The sequence below is a fragment of the Lissotriton helveticus genome, chromosome 1_1, assembly GCF_964261635.1.
Source record: "Lissotriton helveticus chromosome 1_1, aLisHel1.1, whole genome shotgun sequence".
NCBI lineage: Eukaryota > Metazoa > Chordata > Amphibia > Caudata > Salamandridae > Lissotriton > Lissotriton helveticus.
Window position 1 is genome coordinate 1465023810 of NC_136057.1, and position 6340 is coordinate 1465030149.

At 46.9% G+C, this 6340-nt stretch overlaps 1 protein-coding gene across 1 annotated transcript in view; it reads right to left on the reverse strand.

Moving 5' to 3' along the window:
• NABP2 (nucleic acid binding protein 2) overlaps positions 1–6072 on the reverse strand; it is a 99910-nt gene extending 93838 nt beyond the window's left edge. The window contains exon 1 of the mRNA XM_078686218.1: positions 5949–6072. The gene's annotated coding sequence lies outside the window, so the exon portion shown is untranslated. The remainder of the gene's footprint in view (positions 1–5948) is intronic.
• Positions 6073–6340: the final 268 nt, after the last annotated feature.

Consider the following 6340-nt stretch of genomic DNA (forward strand, 5'->3'; position numbering starts at 1 on the left):
TTAAAGGTCGAGCTTGATCCAAATAGACACGTCCACCTTTCGTGACTTTCCCCTGACCTGTCCCAACTGACTCCACTGTCTTCGGCCAAACCTGTTTAGGCAGCTCCTCGCCCAGTGGCCGAATGCGATAGCATCTACGCATAACATTCCACGAACCATTCACTACATACAGACCATGCTTTCTGCAAACATGCACCTGTCCACGTTCCTTGTTTATGGCCAGGTTTATGACTGGGTTACACCTTTCTTTATTAAGGTTTCATCGATATCTGATGGGAGTTCCAGGCCTAACTGGGTAATCTATCAACGAACTGGACATCTAAAAAATGGGCTTGCTTACATGACTTCGCTCTTTGTATTATTGCAGAAATATGTATATTGCCGTACCATAAACTCAAGAATTCTTGCTTGAAGCCATATATCTTGTATATAAGGAGAAGGCTGGTTCTGTAAAAACGAACAGTCTCCCAAAACCTACTCTCCGTGTGGTGTACTTCTGGGACACGTGTTACTTGGTAGCTACCAATAAAACTTGATCTTTGACTGCGATAGAAGACTCATTGTTTCTGTGGTCCGGAACAAGGGAACTCAGAGGTCTTCGGGTGTTATCCCCTGACACCAGCGGGTTCCTAAAAACCCGTTACCTCACTTTGCGTCTCGAGCCCTGGCCCCAAACAAAGAAAAGTTCAGCATGGTAGAGAACGAGATGCTGGTGGCTATCTGGGCAATGGAAAGATTCCGCCAATTTCTTTGGAGCTCCAAATTCCTGCTCAGAAGGGACCACAAGCCGTTAGTTAAGGTGCTTACATCTAGTGGTCACGCAAGTGCCACACCTCGCATAGCGAAAATGACTTTAAATTTGCTGGACTACGTGTATGATGTCAAATACATCCCGGGGGCCAAGAATAAAGTTGCTGACTACCTCAGCAGAGCAGCTGCCATGGAAGACGCACCCAAACCAACGGAGGAAGATGACTACACCATAGCGTTTGCGGAGGACCAGGAAGCAGTCATAAGTGCAAAAGAGTGGAGGACAGCATATGACGACGCCTGCCTCACAGCAGTGAAATGGTTCATAGTCACAGGGTGGCCAGAGAAGAAGCACCTAGATGCAGAACATCAGAAATTCTACGAAGTCAGAGAAGAGTCATCAGTAGGGGACAAAGAAATATTTCTACTACGTGGAGACAAAGTAGTCCCTCCAGACCAATTGGTAAAGCGCTTACTCACGATTCTGCACGAGGGACATTTGGGCATAGTGAAAACTAAGCAGAGAGTCAAGCAAGCTTACTGGTGGCCCGCACTAGACAACCTGGTGGAGAGGTATGTCAGGGAATGCATGCAATTCAGCAACGCGGACAAGACACAGACCACACTACGACCTCCTTTAGGGAAGTTCATCAATCCAGTCAACCCATGGGACGAATTGGCAGTGGACATCCTGGGACCTATCCTAGATGCGCAGAGTGTACCCAAGTATGCCATCATGCTCGTAGACCGGTATTCCAAGTGGCCCGGAAATCGAGATATGTGAAACAGCGGATACAGACACCATACTTGCATTCCTCACCGCCACTTTTCTGAGAGAAGGTATTCTGAGAGTCATAACATGTGACAATGGACCACAATTCATGTCAGATAAATGGAATGCGATCATGGAACGGAATGGAATACGGACAAAACACACCCCGGTTTATCACCCGGCCGGGAACGGCCTAGTGGAAAGATTTAACAGAGTCATCATGGGCTCAGTACAAGTGGCCATCAACGCAGGGAAGAATTGGGAGATGGAACTCAAATGTACAGTATGGGATTACCGTATCACTCCCACCAAGACAGGATACAGCCCATTTAAGATAGTGAGGGGCCGTGACTCTTTTACTAGAGACAATGTGGCGTGGAAACAACAGACAGTGCAGAACAAATGGTCGCCGGCGGTAGTGCGCAGCAACCTAGAAAAAGCGCAAAAGATCTACACAGACCACTACAACAGGCGGCACAACGTCAAAGAAACGTCACTGGAAAGAGGGGAATGGGTTAGAATGAAGCTTGCACAGTTGAGGAGGAAAGGTGACAGCAAGTTTAGTACACCCCTGCAAGTTTGAGAAATATACAGTAGATCTGCCCTATTGAGTGACGGAAAGATATGATCCAAAGACAGAATGTCCAGATGCAACAAAGTGTTGAAGTGGGCCAAGACGGGAGCAACACAACCAGAAAGGAAAGACGACTGGAATCTGGAAGAGGAGGAACATATGGTACACACAGGAGCACCAAGTGATGCACCATGTGCACCAATGCAGAAGAGACGATCACTACCGGAACACAGAAAAATCTAGAAGACACAAGATGACAGGTACAGCGAGAGAACCAGGAAGCGGGAAGCTCGAACATGTGGTGGCAAACACCAGAGGCACCTAACGATGCCCCACCGAGTGGAAGCAGAGACGTTGGCACACGCACCCCATTGAAACACACCCTCACTGGGAGAGCTGTAGTCCTACCCAAAAGATATCGTGAGTACGACATGAAAGTATAACCATCTATCATTGTGAACTCCATTACCAGGACACTATGTTGTGTTTGATTGTATTATTGTTAAAGGGGGTAGATATGTAGAGTAGCGCTCTAGTGTTTCCCCGTCACATGATGACGGGGAATGCTGGGAGCGCAATCGCGTTGTCGCGATAGAGAGCGAGCCTCGCTACCAGAGGGTAGAGTTATCGGCACTCTCCTCGCAATAAAGAAATTACAGAAACCTCAACGAGTGTCTGCCTGGTCTGTCCCCTTGCGCCTTACTATACACACCTGCCTCTTTATAGAGGAACCAGTGGCACCGGCGCCAGGCTAAACTCATTGCACGGCGGGCTTTGGCCCCTGCAGCCTGTGCGAGGACTCCTCCGGTAACAACTTCATGGGCCAAAGGAGGCCTGGGTGGAAGGGGGGATGTAAATGATTTATCTCTGCACCTCACACACCCCCACTAATGTCACCAGGTCTTGACAAAGTCTTTCATTCACACATTTGTGTTTCAAAGTTACCTCTTCTGCCGGGCGGCTTTCTAGATTTCTGCATCCACCGCCCTCGTAAACACCCCTCGCCTCCCGGTGTGAAGGTACTAGCCCTTAGCATGTTGTTATTTTTGTTATTGTCATTGCATCGAGGCTGTATTAAAATAAATAATAAACGTATCCATACAGATTGAAGAGCGATGTTGCGTCTCCTGTTTAAGTTTTTTAATAAAGACAATGCACCTTTGAATTTAAAAGCGTGGGTTCAAATTCCAGTTCATTTTTTTGCAGTTGTATATAGCGTGAATTCGGAGCGCTTTACATGAGTAACTGTTATGTTACACAAGGGCACATTTATTTCTTGGTAGGCGCAGGGACACTAGGTAATCACAGAATGCTGAGCCGATACCGAGGCTCGAACCCGGTACCCCAGCTTCAAAGTCAGCAGCTTTTGCCATAAGGCCACTTCCTCTTCCCCAACGCTTCGACAACTGACCAATGAAGATTCTGGACGAGTCATGTAATTCGACAACTGCTCCAACTTGTCATGCGGTTTTGCCTCGCACCCTCCCCCAAAAAATGATGTTTGCAGCTCTCATGCGTTAGATGCTTTTGCTACATGACTCAAGTTTTCTGTGCAGCGCTACAATGCCTGCACCCTGACACACACAGTCTGCCTGTGGTGCGCCTCTGGCAGCGGGGCGCACTGCATCTGGCAGGAAGGCGTGCACACTGGAAACACTGATTAGTGCACTGCCTGCACCGTGACACACATATTGTGTGCCTGTAGTTACCCGCAAGGGGTAGGGCGCACTAGAGTCACTGATCAGTGCACTGTCTGCACCTTGACACACACGCATGTACCTGTATTGACCCGCTGAGGGCGGGACACACTGGAGTCACTGATTAGTCCACTGCCTGCACCTTGACACACAAGTCTTGTGACTGTGGTGAAGTGCTGGGGCCAGGGCACACTGGAATCACTGATTAGTGCAGAGTCACCAGACCAAACGCAAAGCCGCACCTTCTGCATTCTCCGCAGATGGAGTTAAACCAACCCTGCTACCTGCTTATACCTCAAATTGTAATGTACAGAAGCATGTCTTTTTTAATTAAATCAAAGAGGTAGGGTACATGGCGTTATAACACTATTCAATTTAATCTCCGGTTTCTTAAAGGATGACACTGTTCTGATGGATACGCGTGTTCATGACACGCATAGAGAAAGGTGTAGATGGCACAAACATAGGAACTAAACATATTTTCTACAAATACAATATAAGGAAGGAACCACAGGCTTAACTCCAGCTGACCAAATTGCGTGTAAACCCTTCGGGTCAATAACCTTTAACCCCCGGTGCCCTCTCTATCACCAGGCAGAATTAGCTGGTTAAGACCCAGCCTTGTGTTGTCTCATTATTTCCATCCACTGCAGCATCTCTCTTCCAGCCTTGTACAACTGTGAAGTCCCCCCTTCGCCTTATGAGCTCAAGCGTTTCCACTTCAAACAGACGGCGCTGACCTTTCCATCAACTCCTTGGGCACAAAACTGGATTGGTTCCTTCCACGCCAAGCCTCTTTCTACTACCATTAAAAACCTTTATTGCTTCCCACCGCATGCCTTCCTAATTGCGTATCTTCCCAGCACCAGTATCACAAAATAAACATCCTTCTAAAGAGCATGAACTAAAACCAGACTGCGATCTCCGAACGCACCTCAGATGTGACGAGATAAGAAAAAGATTTTAGCACTGTTTACAGCAGAGCTCGGTAAGCGCTTGTCTCAAATGCTTCAAACCAGAGGACCGCGCTGCAGCCGATCTCTTATCTTTATGGGGCCATGTGTTTGAAATACATGGCCCCATAAAGATAAGAAACCTTTTGCGACGCACGAGCCTGTCCAAGTGGGCCGTCTGAAAAAGCCGAAAGTTCACGTCACAAAAAGCTATTTTCCGATGGCTGGCCACCATTTAGCATAAACGGTGATGACGGCCAATGGGAAAGAGGGACCGGGTTTGAAGCCCTTTACTGAGAGTCCTCAAATACATAAAATCTCGCCGAGCGAGCTGCGCATGTGCGCAGCCATGCAAGCATAGACCTAAAAAAATGAATGTGTCCTTGTGTAATGTAACTGGTGCATATGTAAAGCGTTCCAATACCTTCGGGTCGAGTTCAGGCTGTATAAATCTGCAAAAATAAAAGTGGAGGGTCTCTAGAACGGGAGTGGTCTATGTAATAAATGGCGTGGCTTAAATTCAATTTCTGGGATTCTCATAGTGTGCCACTTAACCAGTATTTTGCTTCATTTCTGTGTTTTTTGGTTATTACATCCAGATATACAACTTAACAACTGATATACACCTAAAACCAGCCAGGACTAGTGGCTTTGTCAGAAGTTTATGATAAATGGGTAACAACAATGATTTTGTTGTAGCATGAAAATGTTTCAAGTCTGAAATGATGAGACTGTGAATTAAAGATTACCGAGGCCTGTGAAGGGGGTAGTAGTCTTCAGAATGTCTCAATCATTCCAGTTATGTTCACTCTGTGTTAGACATTGTAATCATCCTTGTTGTGTCATTCTTGCTGAATGTTCATGCTCTGTTGCATCAGAGCAGGCACATGCACTAGTCCCAATACTGCATGTGCTAGGATCAACATGTATATGATTGAAAAGGTATTGCCCATGCATGGTGTTCTCCCTAACAAAGTACGAATGCCAGTAACAGTCATTGGCGCTCTGTACTTCATTGAGGAGAGACGCACTCCAGTGATGTCTGTACTTACTACTGAATAAACTTCTCTTCTGCTACAACAAGAACCTGTGCCTCATTTCAAAAGTGATTCCCACCTTTAAATCTGGCGATGATTGGCTACACCGGATCTTCACAATTTTTGTGAACTTTTCCTTCATTTCGTGATTGGATCAAGACTTACCTCGTAAAGACTCTCATGCGGAGCGCTCCGCTGCTACCCGAAGAGGATTTCATGCCTTCTCCTCTTCTTTGTCGACATCAGCCTCCCTGCCTCGTGACCCTCCTGTGCCTCAAGACCGCCCATTCCAATCTCGCGCAGGTCGCATGATGAACGTGATGACGTCAACACGTGGTTGACGCCGGCGGCCATATCGGATCAGGCTATACTACCTTCAACCAACTTTATTCAAGGACAGCCGTTCGTTTCCTTCAAACCCTCTAACATTGAGGCTACAATAATTTTTGCCACTTTCTTCTGGAGCTTCCCATCGAGACCTTCACACTTCCTTCATCAAAATACCTCTGGTGAGATTTGTTGTCTCACTGTTCTGCTCCTCTGTGTGAGACTATGGC